Source organism: Miscanthus floridulus, chromosome 7, assembly GCF_019320115.1.
Source record: "Miscanthus floridulus cultivar M001 chromosome 7, ASM1932011v1, whole genome shotgun sequence".
In the NCBI taxonomy this organism is placed as follows: domain Eukaryota; kingdom Viridiplantae; phylum Streptophyta; class Magnoliopsida; order Poales; family Poaceae; genus Miscanthus; species Miscanthus floridulus.
In genome coordinates this window covers 37,562,009-37,581,082 of record NC_089586.1, presented here as the reverse complement: position 1 = coordinate 37,581,082, position 19,074 = coordinate 37,562,009, and the positions used below count along the sequence as shown (strand labels likewise).

The 19,074-nt window shown below is 43.2% G+C and overlaps 1 pseudogene; it reads right to left on the bottom strand.

Annotated features, from left to right (window-relative positions):
* Positions 1-381: 381 nt before the first annotated feature.
* Positions 382-2,440, bottom strand: LOC136465372 (uncharacterized; annotated as a pseudogene).
* Positions 2,441-19,074: the final 16,634 nt, after the last annotated feature.

Below are 19,074 nucleotides of genomic sequence, written 5' to 3'. Positions count from 1 at the left end.
ATCGACACCGTCAGTACTAATGGCTCATTGCATAGCTACTGGCGTAAATGTATAATGAATGTAGACAAACCTCATAGGAAAGCTTTCAATGGACTAATGATATACTTCTGGTGGAATATATGGAAAGAGTGAAATAGAAGAACTTTTCAAAACAAGAGTTTACAGGCAAGAGAGGTGGCTTTCTTATGCAAAGAAGAGGTCGATCAATTTCAATGGGCAACAAGACCAAACGTGGACACCAGCTAGGCTCTGTAACTTATGTAGTTCCCTTTCCCTTTTGGGCATTTTGTTTCTTTCGTTCTCAGGTTGTATTCTGTTTTTTTTCGGCACAGTAGTGTGGTGTTTTCTGGGACCGGTGCGGTCACCATGGTTAAAAGTTCGTTAAGGTTGTAACCCTTTTTCTTTTTTCTTTTTTTCCTCGTTTAATAAAAATCCGGCAAAAGCTTTTTGCCGCCTTTCGAAAAAACTTTCAGTTTCAGAATATCTCCTTTGCTGCTGAACACGGCTGATATACTGCATCAGTTGTGTTGGCAGATCATAGTTGATGACAACGGGAACCTGCCCCAGATTGGTGCCTCGAAGGTCAGTGGTGATGAGAATACGGGATGATCCAGCCCTGAACTCCTGGATGGCAGTGTCCCTGCCAAGCTGGCTCATACCACCATGGCTAGCTGAGACAGCATAACCCTTGGCTCTGACATCTTGTATGAGCGACTTGACACCCTGCTTTGTGTTCACAAAGATGACGATTCGTGTGAACTCTAGTGTTTCGAAAAGAGCATACAGCTTTCCTAGCTTCTCTTCCTTCTCAACTTTGTGATAAAACTGCTTGATTCCGATATCCTTCAGCTCTTCATCTCTCGGCACTTTAATCGTCACATGCTTATCCATGAACCAGTGGCTAGTTTCTAGAGCTTCACTGGAAAAGGCAGCAGAGAAGAGCCCGATCTGGATTTTGGCTGGGAGATAGTGGATAATGTTGCATATCTGCATAGGAACGTTTGAATAAGCACAAAAATCGGGTCTAGGAAAAATTTCGAGTCCAGAAATAATTGTTACATATTGGCATCTCAAGAAAACAAATATAACATATGACCTACCGTATATATATTCCCTTGAGTAGGTTTTCATGAAGACCCATATCACTGAAACTGCCATATATATGGATGTCCTCAGTTTCAGTAACTTACTGCTGCTTACCTCTTCTTTTGAACACATGTTTGATAGGAGGCTTTGGTTTACCTTCAGGGAAATGTCAACACAATGATGTCAATCAAAAAAAAAGAAAAAAAGAAAAAGAACCAAACAGTCCTACCTCCTACGTACTCAAAACATTCACCCACAGATGTTTATTAGGATAAAACCTAGAAAAAAAAAATCGTGCTTGTTTACCTTCGAAGTGCTCTTCTCCAATCATGGTTGTTGAACTTCGACCTACAGGTTGCACCTCTTCTGGTTTTGAACTGTCCATTGTTGTTTTCTTGGTGTTGGCTGTAGTGGCTGCTGGAGCACTTATTTTGTTTCCTTTGATCTCTCCTGCCAACCTTGACTCTTCAATGCACTCTGGCTCTTCCAGAAATATACTTTGTGAGGCATTCAGTTCCTTATTATGCTCCTTGTGTGATTCCTTATTTTGCTGTTGCATACCTTCTGCTTTGTCTTGTACTACTGTGACCATGACCAGTCTGGAAGACCTTCCAAGCGCAAAGTAGTACGAGAAGGGAGCACCATCAAGGCTTCTTAGTGCAATCTTCAGCCTAATAGGCTCCTTATCCCCAGCTTCCAAACTTTTCTCATCTACATCAATCAGCACTCCAAACACGGAAGCAACTTGATATAAATCCTTCCAGTTTCTGTATATTCTTCGAACCCTGCGCACTAAAACCCACTCTTCAATCAACTCAAGACTTTCCTCATCGCCTTCCTCCCACCTTGTTACAGTTAAGTTTACCTCCTTATCATCCAGTAGTGTTTCCATCTTAGGATGCTTTAAACAACTTATGACGTCATCCTCAGAGCTGAAAGAGGCCAGGAAACTCTTGCTGCATTCCCTCCTTGGCTCCCAGTCACCGGACAGCTTCCAAAACGTCTGCAGTTCAGATTTCAATATCCCCTGGTCCAAGTTACTGAGATTGGATGTGATCAAAACACAGTGATGGAGGTAGAATTTCTCTTTCTCAACCGTCTCCTCTGAAGGATGAATCATGGTAAACGGATATTTTGTAGCATAGCCAAACTGATGTGCCATAGTGGTATGATTGTATTATATTCCACACTGCTCCAAATTGTGCGATGTATCATGACAAGCAAAACACCTCTTTTTAACAGATTGCTCTGGCATGGCCTTCTTTTCAGGACCCTTACTTTCCACAACTTGTGACGACATATGCCCTTCATTAGTCCTTAACGAAACCAGTTGCAGGCCTTCTATCAGACCCATGCTGTAACCTACCACATATATAAACCCACGTAAGCAGCTGATGATCAGAGAAAACAGAAAGAAATCAGTGCTAAGCTGTAATAAGGAAAACGAGGGTAAATTTGTATATTATTATTCTCTAAACAGGTGAAAACTTTCTTTTTTTTTTCTGCAGACATCCACCATCAATAGCATATATAATTGGAGAGATAACAAATGAAAGCTTATATTATCTTTTTTTTTATTTCACTTTAATACAATGTCTCTTAATAGAAAGTGTGAGCTTCAGGATTTGGAAATATTGGGAAAACATGTAAACATAGTGATGGATATGCTTCAACCAAAATTGCACATCGTTTTTTCATCGGCAAATAGATTTCTATGTGCTCCCAAATAAGTCAAACTCCACACAAACATCCTCTTGAGTACTTGATGACTTCGCACAAAACGGTGGAGATGTATTGAAAAGGAACCCAACTGTTTCACAGTTCAAATATTATAACAGCCAAAACTACTCAAACACCTTCGTACTCTAATATCAGATTGAACTATGCGAATTTCGGTAACGGAACACCGTTACAATAGCACGCAACGCCTATTTAGTTAAATGCACCTCTAACATGTGAGAAAACATTAAATATCCATGTGGCGACATGAAAGCGTGCAAATATAATATGCCAAGTAAAGGAATCATCAATTGTTTCCATTCTAAAATAGCACCTTCGATATCGATGACCCAAAAACAAGACACTTAAATGGCCAACAAATTTCGTCCACAAAGTACCCCGTCGTACGAGGACTGACTCCCACCGTTAGATCTAGTTGGGTTAATCTGCACTATCCGATTCCAACGGTCGAGGCTTGACCATTAGATCTAGGTGGGTTAGTTCACGCTATCCGATATATATGATTTCAACGGTCGGGACTTAGACCGTTAGATCTAGACAGGTTAATCCACGCTATCTGATTCCAACGGCGGTCAGGGCACCGAGCTTCCATGCAAGGATGGCACATACACCACAGTATGAGGGTAACACCTACGAAACCCCCTGCCATGATCTCCTCCAACGCAGTGAACGAAAGACATGAACAGGAACAGATTACAGATCCAATGGTCCCTATACGCAGATATATCAAGTTTCATCGTGCTTGAATCAGTTTAAGCATACAAAGACCAGCATCGCTGGCTCGCTGCCGAGAGTGTCGAACCCCAGGAATTCACGTGTAGGTGCAGACGGTGGCCGACGATGTTGGTTGGATATGGTGTGCTGTGCCCTAGCCCACCGAGAAACAAAAGAAAGACGATCCTAGCTGGCTAGCATGGCAAACAAATCCGCCGATCGATTAAGTGGCCGAATGGAACTAACGTGGGACGATCGATTGAACTCATAGGCTAGAGCAATAGTACACGGGAGCGTCGGGCTCTTTATTTCCTTACCAGCAAACCAGATTTAATCCAAGTGCGGCCGACGATCGGCGGCTCTCCGCTCTCTCCACTCCCTGCGTGCTGCGGCTACAACTAGGGACGAGGCGGATCGGAGGACGACGGCTACCCAGGAGCGAGAAGGATTCGACCGATCGATCGATCGACAAAGAGAGGACTAGGATCGCCCGACGGTGGGGGCGACTATGGTCGTTGCCGTTTCGAGATCGCTGAAATGGAGGACGCCGATTTCACCGGCACTAATATATATGCCAGAAGGGGGCATTTTGGTCACTTTTCGCAGTGCGAAAACAAGGGCGGCATTTCTCAAAATCGGCAATATTCACATTGGAATTCTCAAACTTCCAACCCCTCCCCCCTCTTCCACGACAGTATGAACCACATGATCGGCAGCAAGTCTTGGATGTTTGTTTAGTTTTGGGTTTATGGTCTGATCTGATGATGTACACATTCGAAGGCCTGGTGCAAATCCATGATGGGTGAGGAACACAAAATAAACCTCAACTTTATGTTTGCCTAATAACACTCATAAAGGGATAAAATCTGCAAGTACAAAAAAATGAGGGTCCAAAGGGCCATTCTCTCATGCACTTGAGAGTCTCTAGTCTTTATTTAATTTTTTAAAGGCGGACTAAAAAATAATACAAAAGTAAGAAAAATACAATGATAAAAACTGCAAACAACAATTTGTATCTACCATTTTCTAGTGTAGCATACCACTTTGCCACAAATGTCATGTTTTCCATTCTTGAAGGTAGATATATCTAAAGGGGCTTTCATTTTCTTTAAATGCAATAAATGTTACCAAGCTCCATCTAGGATGGATTTATGAGTGTTTGCTACGAATTGCATTTCAACAAGCTGTAAGAGTTTACTCATTTCTATGTGTTGGTTACTCGTATGCATACAACTCGTATATTGCAAGTGCACGGTGACATTGTAGATTTTCCACAAGAGTATTCCATGGTTTATATCCTATCCACATGGAAGGATTGCATATGTTATAAGGGTAAACCCTTGAAAGGATCAAGATGCCCAAGAGGGGGGTGAATTGGGCAAATTCCTAAATTTTTGCAATAATTGAGCCCTACAATTAGCCCATTTCACCCCTTGTGCCTATAATGTGTTTCTATTTTTCTCCTGCACAAAAGTTTTACACCCTAGGTTCCAATCCTACTCTAGCATGTCAATTCTAGGAATGTAAATACATGAAATAAATTGCTTAACTGTAAATGCTCAATGTAAAGAGAGGGAAAGAAACACGGCGATGTTTTTCTGAGGTATCAGAGAGTCGCCACTCCCCACTAGTCCTCATTGGAGCAGCCGCGCAAGGGTGTAGCTCCCCCTTGATCCACGCAAGGATCAAGCGCTCTCTACGGGCTGATTCTTTGACACTCTATTGCGGTGAATCGCTCACAACCGCTCACAACATGACTTGGGTCATCCACAAGCTCCGCCGGATGATCACCAAGCTCCTAATCTCAACTGAACTGTCTAGGTGATAGCGATCACCAAGAGTAACAAACACAAACTCTCACTTGATCAAGACAAGCCTAATGAGAAAGGTGGATGCACACTTGCTACTCGCTATACACTAATGAGGTCCTTAATCTTGGATTATCAAATCTCAATCACCCCACTAGGCTCTTCCTCTCCCTTGCATTCCAAAAGTGTTTCTCAGCTGAACAAATAGGTAAGAGGCCTCCCATGGACGAGTGGAGTAAGTATTTATACCCTCTCATTCAAAACATAACGTTTGGAGGCTGAGTCATCACTCTGCGAGCTGACCGGACGCTTCGGTCAGGGTGATTGGATGCTTCGGTCAGTTGTACCCGCCACTGTGTTAGAGAGAGCCATTAAGCTCTGACCAGACTCTAACCAGCTTTCGGTCAGCACCTACCAGACGTGTCCGGTCAAGAAAAAACCTTTCTAGAACCTCTCTGGAGTGGACCGGAAGCAGGCACCCCAGCGTCCGGTGCTGCTCCACTCAGCATTCGGTCAGTACTAGACGACTGCAGTTGATCAAATGAACTGACTGGACTCACCCTCCAACGTCCGGCCACAACCAGACCAGCGCCCGGTCAGTCATTTGACCCTCCATTCACTTCCAACTCAAAATCCTATGTGAATGAAGTTGACTCCAATTGATCTTTGGGCTATTCTTGAACCATTGGACTCACCTAGGTTTGACAAGGGTGCACCACACCTAAACCATTGGACTCACCTAAGTCAAGCTACTAGTCCATACCCCCTTAATAGTATGGCCAAAGGAAAAGAAACAAAGTCCTAAACTACTCTAAGTGTCTCTCCAACACCAAATGACACTTAGAACTAGTCCGTCCTTAACCTTGTCGTCCATCCTTTGAAAACCAAAACAATTTCCATAGACAGGGGCATGACAACCATGATTGCCCAATCAATTTCCATTACCATGACCTAACTCAAATTTCCTCTGCAAAACACACATTAGTCATAGCAATCTCATGTCGTCATTAATCACCGAAACCCAACTTGGGGCCTAGATGCTTTCAATCTCCTCCTTTTTGGTGATTGATGACAACACAACCTCGAGTATGTAAAAGAGATGAGTGAGGTTTTCAACATACTTGGTTCATACAAGCTTTTGACAATAAGAGCAAAGGGGTTAGACATGCTTATATGACCCAAGCCAACATGGTGTACTCAACAGATATGAATTAAGCATGAGTACATGAAGTAAAGCTCATTTGAATCAGAGTAAAAACGCGGAAGCAAAGCAAATGAGCATAACTAAGTGACATGATGTATATATATATATATATATATATATATATATATATATATATATATAAATCAATGTAGAGAGCACACATGTCACATAAGTCTCACCATCACATGTATATAATACAATCCATGAAAGTAAACGTGAGTGCACGAAGTATCACACACAAAAGACCAAAAGAAACGAATCGAGACCATCTCACACGCTCCCCCTAGATTTAACATACTCGCTCCCTCTCCACCTTTGGCATCGAGCACCAAAACCTATGAGTCGGACAGCGGGACAGGAGTAGTCGAGTCGGGCGCTGAGAGATCTAAAACTGAGCTACATCATCCTCTAACCCTAAACTCTAAGCAATTTGACCCTCTATAGCTGGAAGTGAAGGAGAAGCGGCCTGGGTCTGCTCAGTAACTGGCACGGCCTATGACTCTGGAGGTGTCACTATAGGAAGTGGAGCCACAACTACTGCCATCGTTGTCGCTGAAGCCTCAAGTGTAGGAGTGACTGTTTGAGGTGGCTTGAACGATGCAACAGATGACGGAATCATCTCGGTAGTCTCGGTAACTAGAGCAGCTATGGTAGGGACAGTGACTCAGAACTCTGGAGGTGTAGGCTATCTTGTAAGCTCACTGAAGGTAGTGCTAAGGCTCCTGGAGACTAGGGTGTCCATCACTAACACTGACGAACTCTAAGATGGAGTGAAGCCTATAACAATAGGAGTAAAGTGCGGACCCTACGTAGTCACTGGTGAAGCAAACCACTAGGATATCTGCTCTGTAGGTGAAGCAAACTGAGTAGCTAGTTGTCCCTGACTCTAAAGCCCAATGGGCTGCACAGCTGGAGTCACTAGAGTGGTAGTAGCAAGCTGGCCTATCTAAAGTGTAGACTGCTGAGGAGCAACCCCAATAGCAGTGAATACATGCTACATGAAGCTGAGTAACTGCTGCTAAATCATAAGCTGCTGCTGCTGCATGGCCTACTACTACCGTTGAAACTCATCCTATCGTGCCTGAACCTAAGCAAGTGTAGCTACGGTCTCCTATGCCTGGCATGCCTGGTCCTATCTCATCCGCTCAAGTACAACAAGAAGTGTTGGGTCAGTCTACGGCAGCTGTGGTGTAGCTGAGCTAGAGCCACTAGCCTCTCTATCATGTGGGCGAGGTGCCATCTATAGAATTGGCTAATAGTCATCATCTAAGCTATCACTCGGGTCACTCTCGACCTCATCCTCCTACTGTGCATCAAGCTCCTCCTCCTCTATCTCTGCAATGCCCCTAATGATCTCATCCTGCTGAGCTGCTATCTCTGGTACATCTTGGTGATGGCTCGGCTGGCGAGGTGTCCTCGCACAACTATGACATAGCATCTGGCTCATGTCATACTATGGAAACTCAGTGGTAGCACCTATCCACTCTACCATTGTCTCTGGAGACTTGTGTGTAACTGCCTTTTAGAGTAAGAAAGTGATCCAATGAGCATAAGGTAGCTGACGGTGACCTCTGAAGCCCTCTGCTAGCGTGTTCTCCATCTCTAAAAGCAACACATCCCAAATATCAAAGATAGTCTGAGACACCAGGTAGTACACTAGCCATTGCTGAATTTGAGTTAGGCCCTCGCAGTAGCCCATCCTTAGGAGTAGAGTCCTCCTCATAATAGCATCAAGGAGCCAAGCTTTAGGAGTAAGGTCACGTGGTGTCCTGCTTGACCCCTCGCCAAATGGCTCTGTGAAGCATAGTCTGACAAGATTTGTAGGTGGCACAAGTCCATCGTGAGGGCATCTTGGAGGCTCTATCTATCCATAGCATACCTCGTGAAGATGAATAAGTGACTCTGGAATCCTCAATATCTCTCTAACCCTCAAGCTCTAGAGCCTATAGTCACGCCCTCGGAAAGCAAAGTGAATAAACATGTGTCTCGGGTCAATCCACAAGGAGGAGTAGAACTCATGGACCCAAGATGGAACATACCGACTAGTCCATCCAACAAGATCTATCAAGCCTAGCAGATAAGAAAGGTGAGGACGGATCTGCTCGCCTACAGCTACAACTAGAGACTCTATGGAGCAGACCCACTGAAATCTAAAAGCAACACCGCTGTTGAGATATGCACTATAGAAGTCCTCCTACAACATAGTGTAGAAGTGCTTTAAGGCACACTCATCCCGCCTCGGCGGAAACCAATCCTTAAACTATACGAACCATAGCTACTGCACCTATCTGGCTGTGGCTGCCCTCAAGTCAAGGTGAACCACCGGAGATGGACCTTGTGGTCTAGGAGGTGGATGAGAGCCTCGCCTCTATGTCTGAGGCCTCGGTGACACCTGAGTGCATGTGTGACTAGAGCATTGAAGCTGTGGCTGTGCTACCTACTCTGCCTCCTCAACCTGCTCTCCCTACTAAGCATCCTCTGTCTGCTCTACCAACTATGTCTGCTACTTAGTCACCCCCTGAGTCTGACTCTCGTCTAGATGAGAGACCTCTAGAGCGTCCTCTAAAGAGACACGCCATCCTCCAAGCATGATAGTCCCGGGTGGACTACCAAGACTAGTCTCAATCCTCTCGATGGTGGCCCTCTGAGCTAGTGACAACTGATCGCCTATGCGAATGCCACTCCTAGAACCACCTCTCTCTGCACGCTCTGTGGCAGCTACCACTACTGCTGCTCTCTCTGTCTCATTTGCGCTTCTTCTTTGTAGTCATTTTTGCCTTTCCTTTTTGCTGAGCAGTCAGGCGAGGCAGAGGCCTTAGATCCTCATCACCGGGACCACCCCCGGCATTCTTGCAACGTGCCATATCTAAAGTGGACAAGAACAACTGACACTCAAGAGGCTTGGCCTCTGTTTTGTACTCGTAGGCTTGGCCCCGAGTAACACTATCAACTGCCCAACTGCCAAGCAGACTCACTACCCAAACCGACTTAGAACAATCCCAAGATGTGCGACGGGATAAGTTGTCGATCATAGGGACACCACACGAGAATGATAATAGCTCCTTAGGGCTAGGGTTTGATGTCGCGAAGTAGTGCAGTAGCCGAGGAGACATAGCGCTGGGAAGCCATCAGTGCTGGGCGGCCGAGGAGACGTGGCGGCATAGTGGAGCGTGAGTATGTGGTGGCGGGCGTGGATGGCGGCACGAGCGAGACGCCTGCGGTGGCTCAGTGGTGTGACACAGGTGGCGTGGGTGTGCAGGCGGCATGATGGTCAGGCCACGGCGGCGTGATGCGGCGGCGCGGGTGCGTGGGCCACATGACGGTGGGGGAGGTGCATGCATGGGCACGGCAATGTCACGGCAGAGCTCGGCTGCGCGAGCTAGGTGCGGGCTCCGTAGAGCAGAGCAACATAGCATCATGGTGGATCGATGGCAGCGGCTAGGACAGCGGCACAGTGGAGGTGGGTTAGGGCTCGATGGCACAATCAAAGGAAAACTATTAATTGTGGCTCCCGTGTGATAGAGAAGAAAAGAAATTTTAGATCCACTCAGATTCAACTTACCGGACGCACCAGTGGCAATGATCGAACGCTGTCACCTGGAGTTTGGTTGACAATAGAGAGGTCCAAAAACCCTCAAGTCGTGACCGGACACGTCTGGTGCCTCATGATCGGATGCACAACAGAGTCCGATCAATCCTGACATCTTCTTCTTTGTTTGACCGGATGCAGGGCCATTTTCACACCGGACGCTGGAGAAATACTATTCAACATCTGGTCACCATTTTTTCAGCAAATCTTCAAAGTTCTTTTGCACTGCCTTTTCCCAATCAAGTCCCAACTTCAATAAGACACAAATAAACACCAATTGGGATTGATGTGAGAGACCTCTCACAAGCCCTCAAATTTTTCAAAGTATTTTGCCTTAGGCTATAATTATTTTTAAGAAAATATGCAATAAAAGGGGCGGGGAGCAACATGTGGTCACACAATAGGGTTTTGAACCAATAGAAGCTTCAAATGCTCTCCTTATTTGTGGACAAACACAGCGGGTGCTCAAAAGATAACCGAAAAGAAATGACAAAGCAACACGCATGCGCATGCAATGCAATACTTGAAAGTAAGTCTAGTTGCTTGTCAAGTTTGATCCAAGGTTAAGCTTCTTCACATGCTTTTTGGCGGTTATCTTAACCATGTTAGACAAGCCCTAAGTGCATTACTAAAAATTAAACATGTTTTATATTATAATGCAATGCAAGGGACAACACAAGCTCATCTTTTAGTGAAGTTACTAAAGTTAAGCACATTGAGCTCATTCCTCAACCGATAAAATGTAGCCTCATCTAGCGGTTTAGTGAAGATATCTGCCAATTGATCCTCAGTCCTTACACCTTCTAGTGATATATCATTTTTAGCAACATGATCTCTAAGAAAATGATGGCAGATATCTATGTGCTTGGTGCGAGAGTGTTGAACCAGATTATTAGCAAGCTTTACCGTGCTCTCATTGTCACATAAAAGAGGTACCTTTTCTGGAACTACACCATAGTCTAGCAAGGTTTGCTTCATGTAAAGATTTTGTGCACAACAAGCACCCGCGGCAATGTATTCCACCTCGGCGGTGGACAAAGCCACACTATTTTGCTTCTTAGAGGTCGAAGACACTAGAGATCTACCAAGCAAATGGCACCCTTTGGATGTGCTTTTTCTATCAATTTTGTAACCGGCATAATCCAAATTGGAATAGCCAACTAGTTGGAATCTAGCTCCTATGGGATACCAAAGACCAATGCTTGGTGAGTGCTTAAGGTACCTAAGGATTCTTTTAATGACAACTAAATGAGCTTCCTTAGGATTAGCTTGAAATCTAGCACATATACACACACTAAACATGATGTCGGGCCTAGATGCGGTCAAATATAACAAGCTACCAATCGTAGAGCGGTAGAGAGTTTGATCAACCATTTTACCCCCCTCATCTAGGTCGAGATGTCCATTGGATGGCATAGGTGTCTTGATTGGCTTACATTCATCCATTTTGAACCTCTTGAGAAGGTCCTTGGTATACTTTTCTTGAGAGATGAAAATCCCATCTCTCATTTGCTTGACTTGAAAATCAAGAAAGAATGTAAGCTCTCCAATCATCGATATCTCAAACTCCTTCGACATCAATTCACCAAACTCTTTGCAATAATCTTCATTTGATGAGCCAAATATGATATCATCAACATATACTTGACAAATGAAGATCTCTCCATCAAGCTTCTTTGTGAATAGTGTGGTGTCGACCTTCCCAATGGTGAAGCCCTTCTCAATGAGGAAATCCCGAAGGCGCTCATACCAAGCTCTTAGGGCTTGCTTGAGCCCAGATAGCGCCTTGGACAACCTATAAACATGATTAGGATATCTAGGGTCTTCAAACTCGGGAGGTTGATCAACATAGACTAGTTCATTTATGAAGTCATTTAAAAATGCACTTTTAACATCCATTTGATATAATTTTATTTCATGATGCCATGCATGTGCAAGGAGGATATGAATGGCTTCAAGTCTTGCAACTGGTGCAAAGGTCTATCCAAAATTCAACCCTTCAACTTGAGAGAACCCCATTGCAACTAGTCTTGCCTTGTTCCTCACAATGACACCTTGATCACCTTGTTTGTTGCGGAACACCCACTTTGTTCCAATGACTCTTGCATCTTGTGGTCGCTCTTCAAGTGCCCAAACTTCATTTCGGTTGAAGTTGTTCAACTCTTCATGCATGGCATTTATCCAATCCAGATCTTGAAGAGCTTCTTCTACATTTTTAGGCTTAATGCAAGAAATAAATGAGTGATATTCAATAAATAAAGCAAGTTTTTGAGAGCAAGTCATTACTCCCTTTGAAGGACTCCCTATGATGAGATCTTGTGGATGTGCTTGTAGTAGGGGTGAATTTCTTCTATCAACCACTTGAGAGGGAGCTATGGAGCATCAACATCTTGAGCTTGTGCCACAAATTGATCATGGGAGACATGAGTATCTTCATTTTCTATTGTCCCATCTTTATCATCATCTTGTGGCACATTTGATGAAGAGGGTGGATCAATCACTTGTACATCATCTTTGGGCTTGATGTCTCCAACCAGAATGTTCTTCATGGCCTCCCTCAATGGTTCATCGCCTACATCCTCAAGATTTTCATGTGCTCCTTGGGAACCGTTAGATTCATCAAATTCCACATCATATGTTCCTTCAACCAAGCTAGTGACATTATTAAATACTTGATATGCTTTGGACTTTGATGAGTAACCAACTAGAAAACCAATATCACAACATCTTTGGAACTTCCCTAGGTGTTGCCGCTTCTTGTAGATGTAGCATTTGCAACCAAACACCCGGAAGAATGATACATCCGGCTTCTTCCCATTGAGCAACTCATAAGGGGTCTTGCCAAGAAACTTTTAAAGAAATAGGTGGTTGGATGCATAACATGCAGTGTTGATAGCTTCCGCTCATAGAGCTTCGGGTGTATTGTACTCATCAAGCATTGTTCTTGCAAGGGTGATAAGTGTCTGGTTCTTTCTCTCTACTACACCATTTTGTTGAGGAGTGTATGTTGTGGAAACCTCATGCTTGATCCCTACTTCATCACAATATACTTCAATGTTTGTGTTGTCAAATTCTTTTCTATTGTCACTTCTTATCTTCTTGAGCTTCACTTCAAATTCATTTTGTGCTCTCTTAGCAAACTTCTTGAAACATGCGACCACTTCGGTCTTGTCATGAAGGAAGAACACCCAAGTATATCTAGAGTAGTCATCAACTATCACAAGATAATAGAGATTTCCTCCCAAACTCTTGTAAGTTGTTGGTCCAAATAGATCCATGTGAAGAAGATCTAGCACTATTGTTGTTGACATGTAAGCTTTTGTTGGATGAGTGTTTGCAATTTGCTTACCGGCTTGACATGCACTACAAAGCTTGTCCTTCTCAAATTTCACATCCTTTAAACCTCTCACTGATTCATTCTTCAATAGCTTCTTGAGTGAGCTCATCCCAACATGTGCAAGTCTTCTATGCCATAGCCACCCAAGTGATGTTTTGGTGAATAAGCATGTCTTCAACTTTGCATCTTCGGAGGTGAAATCCACTAGATATAGGTTGTTGTATCTAAAACCCTTGAATATAACTTGATCATTGTCTTTCTTTGACACAACCACTTCCTTCTTGGTAAACAAACATTGAAAGCCAAGATCACACAATTGACCAACGGATAGCAAGTTGAAACTCAATGAAGCAACATATAGCACATTTAATATTGAATGATCATTTGATATTGCAACTTTGTCCAATCCTTGAACTTTGCCCTTCGAATTATCACCAAATGTAATCCTTTCTTGACCATCTACTTCTTCATCTAGTGAGGTGAACATACGAGGATCACCGGTCATATGTTGAGTGAAACCACTATCAATAACCCATTGACTTTCACCGGTCTTGTAATTCACCTACACACAAGAGAATCAAGCTTGTTGTTTAGGGACCCAAACTTGATGGGGGCCCTTGACTTTCTTAACTAGTGACTTTGCAACCCAAATTTGCTTAGGCCTATTCTTGTTGAGAGGACCTAAGAACATGACTTTCATATTTCCACTAGAATCCTTTCTAAGCATGTAGTGGGCATTGAAGGCAAAGGGTCTACCATGCTTGGGCAAGGGTTGTGGTGGTGGAGTTTAACACTCATGAGCAAAGTGACCTTCTTGTCCACACTCAAAACATATCTTTGGCTTAGGCTTTGACTTGTATTGTTGTTGATGTTGAGCTTGAGATTTCTTCTCTTGATTTGCCAAGTACCCAATACCACTTCTATCCATCTTCATCACAGTGTTCATGAGTAGCTCACTTTGAAGATATTGGCTTCTTGTGAACTTGCTCAAACCGGTCTTGAGATGTTCTTTCTCCAACTTGAGCTTCTTGTTTTCTTCTCTAAGTTTATCATGATTTTTCTCCATCTTGAGTCTCTTGTTCTCTTCTTTAAGCATTTCATTCTCAAGAGCTATATTATAATCATTGTCAAGATTCTGTATCACAATTGTGTTGGTGGTTGATAGCTTTTCAAGATCTTTCTTAAGCTTTTCATTCTCATTCTTGAGCTTGACATAATCATCATAGTTGTCAGACTCAATCACTTTCTTGCCTTTGCTACTAGAACCTTGCTCAATGCTCTCAACAATCAAGTCATCACATGATGTAGCAATATCAATCTTAACAACATTGTTAGTAGCATCATGTGGCTCATTGAATAATAACTCATGAGAAAGAACAAGATTGTCATGATTAATCTTGAGATTGGTGTACTCTTCTTTTAGCAACTTGTAACTAGTGGTGAGCTCATTATGTATCCCCTCAAGTTTATCATGTTTTTCTCTAAGCTCCTTTTTAGAAGATTTGAGCTCCTTAAGTTTGGATGACACAATTTTATTTTCTTCTCTAAGCTCAACACTAGCTTTTTCGACTGTCATACTTTGCTAAGATTGAGTCCTTCTCAAGTTCTAGCTTTTAATTTTTAGCTCTTGTCTTTCTAATGATTTTAGTATATTGATTTAGCAACTTGACAAGATCATCATAAGTAGGTGAGTCAAATTCTTCATCACTATCACTACCACTCTCATCATTGCTAGCATTATCATCACCACTACTATCATCATCATTTTGTACCTTTCGTTCACCCTTCGCCATGAGGCAAAGATGAGTAGAGGATGATGGCAGCGGTGTTGGTGAAAATAGTGAAGAATCAATCACAAGAGCGGCCACCTTCTCCTTCTCATTCTCACTTTCATCATCGGATGAGCCACTTGATGATTCAATGTCCGTAAGCCAATCACCAACAATGTATGCCTTGCCATTTTTCTTCTTGTTGTGAAATTCCTTCTTCTTGACATCCTTATTCTTGTATGGCTTCTTCTTCTTCCCATCATCTTCATCACTTGAGTCATCTTTCTTTCCCTTATACTTCTTCTTATACTTGTCTTTCTTGGGTTTGGGGGCATTGATGAGCTAGATGACCAAGTTCTCCACAATTATAGCAATCTATTTCAGAGATGGGCTTCCTTCTATTACTAGTGAAAATTTCTTCTTCTTGCCATCAAACTTGACACCATTCTTGTTTAGCTTCTTGAGCATCTTGGCGGTTCTTCTCACCATGAGAGCAAGACTTGCATCATCAATCTCATCATCACTTGAGCTATCATGATCAACTCTTGCTTTGCCTCTCTTCTCTTGGCTAGCCTTGAATGCCAAATCTTTCTTCTTGGTGGAAGAAGAGCCATCTTGTGGAGTGATGTGCATGTACATCTCATGTGCATTGATCTTCCCCAATATTTGAGTTGGTGTAGCAGTGGAAAGATCACCTTGATGAAGCACCGTTACAATATGCCCATATTTGTCAATGGGGAGAACACTCAAGATCTTTCTCACAACATCGGAGGGTTGCATTTGTGTGAGTCTAAGCCCATTGACTTCCTCAACAAGAACATTCAAGCGTGAATACATCTCATTGGCACTTTCTCTAGGAAGCATCTCAAATGAATTAAGCTTTTTCATCACAAGATGGTAGCATTCCTCACGCTCACTTTTGGTTCCCTCATAGAGCGCACAAATGTCCAACCATAGTGCATGGGCGTCTTTGTGGTTCCACACACTGTTAAAAACATCCTTGCAAAGGCCTCTAAAGAGGGTGTTTCTAGCCTTTGCATTCCACTTCTCGTAGTTAACCTCATCTCCTTGAAGGTTGGCAGGATCCTTAGGTTTTGGGAAGCCTTGTGAGGTGGCTCTAAGAACTCCAACATCTAAAGCCTCTAGGTATGCCTCCATATGAATTTCCCAATAAGAAAAATCATCTCCCTCAAAGATAGGAGGGGGTCCATCCTCATGGGACATCTTGCTCTAGGCGGTTAAGCCTAATTTAGGGAGCATGAGGCTCTGATACCAATTGAAAGGATCAAGATGCCCAAGAGAGGTGGTGAATTGGGCTAATTCCTAAATTTTTGTAATAATTAAGCCCTACACTTAGCCCATTTCACTCCTTGTGCCTAGAATGTGTTTCTATTGTTCTCCCGCATAAAAGTTTTGCACCCTAGGTTCTAATCCTACTCTAGAATGGCAATTCTAGGAATATAAATACATGAAATAAATTGCTCAAATGTAAATGCTCAATGTAAAGAGAGGGAAAGGAACACGACGATGTTTTCCTGAGGTATTAGAGAGTGGCCACTCCCCACTAGTCCTCATTGGAGCACCCGCGGAAGGGTGTAACTCCCTCTTGATCCACGCAAGGATCAAGTGCTCTCTACAGGCTGATTCTTTGACACTCCATTACGGTGAATCACCCACAACCGCTCACAACATGACTTGGGTCATCCACAAGCTCCGTCGGATGATCACCAAGCTCCCAATCACAACTGAACCATCTAGGTGATGGCGATCACCAAGAGTAACAAGCACAAACTCTCACTTGATCAAGACAAGTCTAATGAGAAAGGTGGATGCACACTTGCTACTCTCTATGCACTAATGAGGTCCTTAATCTTGGATTATCAAATCTCAATCACCCCACTAGGCTCTTGTTGTCCCTTGCATTCCAAAAGTGTTTCTTAGCTGAACAAATGGGCAAGAGACCTCCCATGGATGAGTGGAGTAAGTATTTATACTCTCTCATTCAAAACATAATGTTTGGAGGCTGAGTCATCACTCTACGGGCTAACTGGACGCTCTAGTCAGGGTGACCGGGTGCTCTGGTCAGTTGTACCTACCATTGTGTGAGAGAGAGCCATTAAGCTTTGACCGGACTCTGACCAGCATCTGGTCATCACCTACTAGATGCGTCTGGTCAAGAAAAAGCCTTTCTAGAACCTCTTTGGAGTGGACTAGACACAGGCACCCCAGCGTCCGGTGCTCCTCCACTCAGCGTCCGGTTAGTACTAGACGACTGCAGTTGATCAAATGAACTGACTGGACTCACCCTCAAGTGTCTGGTCACAACCAGACCAGCATCCAGTCAGTCATTGGACCCTCCATTCACTTCCAACTTGAAATCCTATGTGAATGAAGTTGACTCCAATTGATCTTTGGGCTATTCCTGAACCATTGGACTCACCTAGGTTCGACAAGTGTGCACCACACCTAAACCATTGGACTCACCAAGGTCAAGCTACTAGTCCATACCCCTTAATAGTATAGCCAAAGGAAAAGAAACAAAGTCCTAAACTACTCTAAGTGTCTCTCCAATACCAAATGACACTTAGAACTAGTCCGTCCTTAACCTTGTCGTCCATCCTTTGAAAACCGAAACGATTTCCATCGACAAGGGCATGACAACCATGATTTCCCAATCAATTTCCATTACCATGACCTAACTCAAATTGCCTCTGCAAAACACACGTTAGTCATAGCAATCTTGTGTCGTCATTAATCACTGAAACCCAACTACGGGCCTAGATGCTTTCAATCCCATCAAAAGATAATAGTAATGAACAGAGGTGGATCACATCACTGAACATGAATAAGAGGTAAAACACAACCACAAGTAAATAAAAGCCTATCATGTTCTAGTTGTAGTTCTAGTCAATGAACAAGTTCATTGATGAATCTCATATATTGCATCTTTAAACTAATACCCTATGGTCTACCCTAAGTATTGCCCATTTATTACTTAGCTCAAGACCTATCGCATCCCTGCTATTTTATCTGAGGTCTTCCAAGGGAACGACCACATAGGATCACTAAGGGAGACATTCGTACATGTATATAGCTACCATGGAGGATCATGTATATCAGCAAAATAGACTAACCTTGCATTAGACTAAGGAATGAAACAACCATGCATGATAGCTAGAAAAGCATAAAAGGAGGCATTAAGTTGCTAGCAGATTGGAAAGCATGATGAGCTTTACTCAATCAAAGTTGCATACATCATCACCACTGAGTACACATATACCACCGATGATGAATGCTTGGCGGCTCTAGAACTCTGCTATGGCTTGAACCTCGCAGGACGATGATGGCGGCTAGGATCTAACCTAAGCCATCTCCTAGAAAATCCCAAAGACTTGCAGAGGTCATCAACTCTGTCTTGTGTCTATCCCTCTACTAATCTTCTTGTTGGGTTGTGGTGGATGAATGCGTTGAATGAGCAGAGCAGAGGACATCTATAATGCAAGGAGGTTGTAGTTAAAGGAAAGGCAACTGAGCACCAAAATAGATTAGGTTGGTTGGCCTAGCTTGATTCCCATGTCATTTGCTTCCATCTTTGAGTATGTCCATGATGGAAGTTTTCATAATCTTTTAGGTCACTTGCATGTAGGTCCTTCACTTCATAATATTTAGGAATTGGCCCAATAGATAAGATTGATCATTGTTAGGTTTTGATTTAGGTATATTCATTAGATCGGGATACTTAGCATAGTAGTAATAGATGTTCGGGATCACAGAGAGACAGAGAGAAACGGGTGATAGGTTGCAAACCATCAAATGTCGTAGTTGTC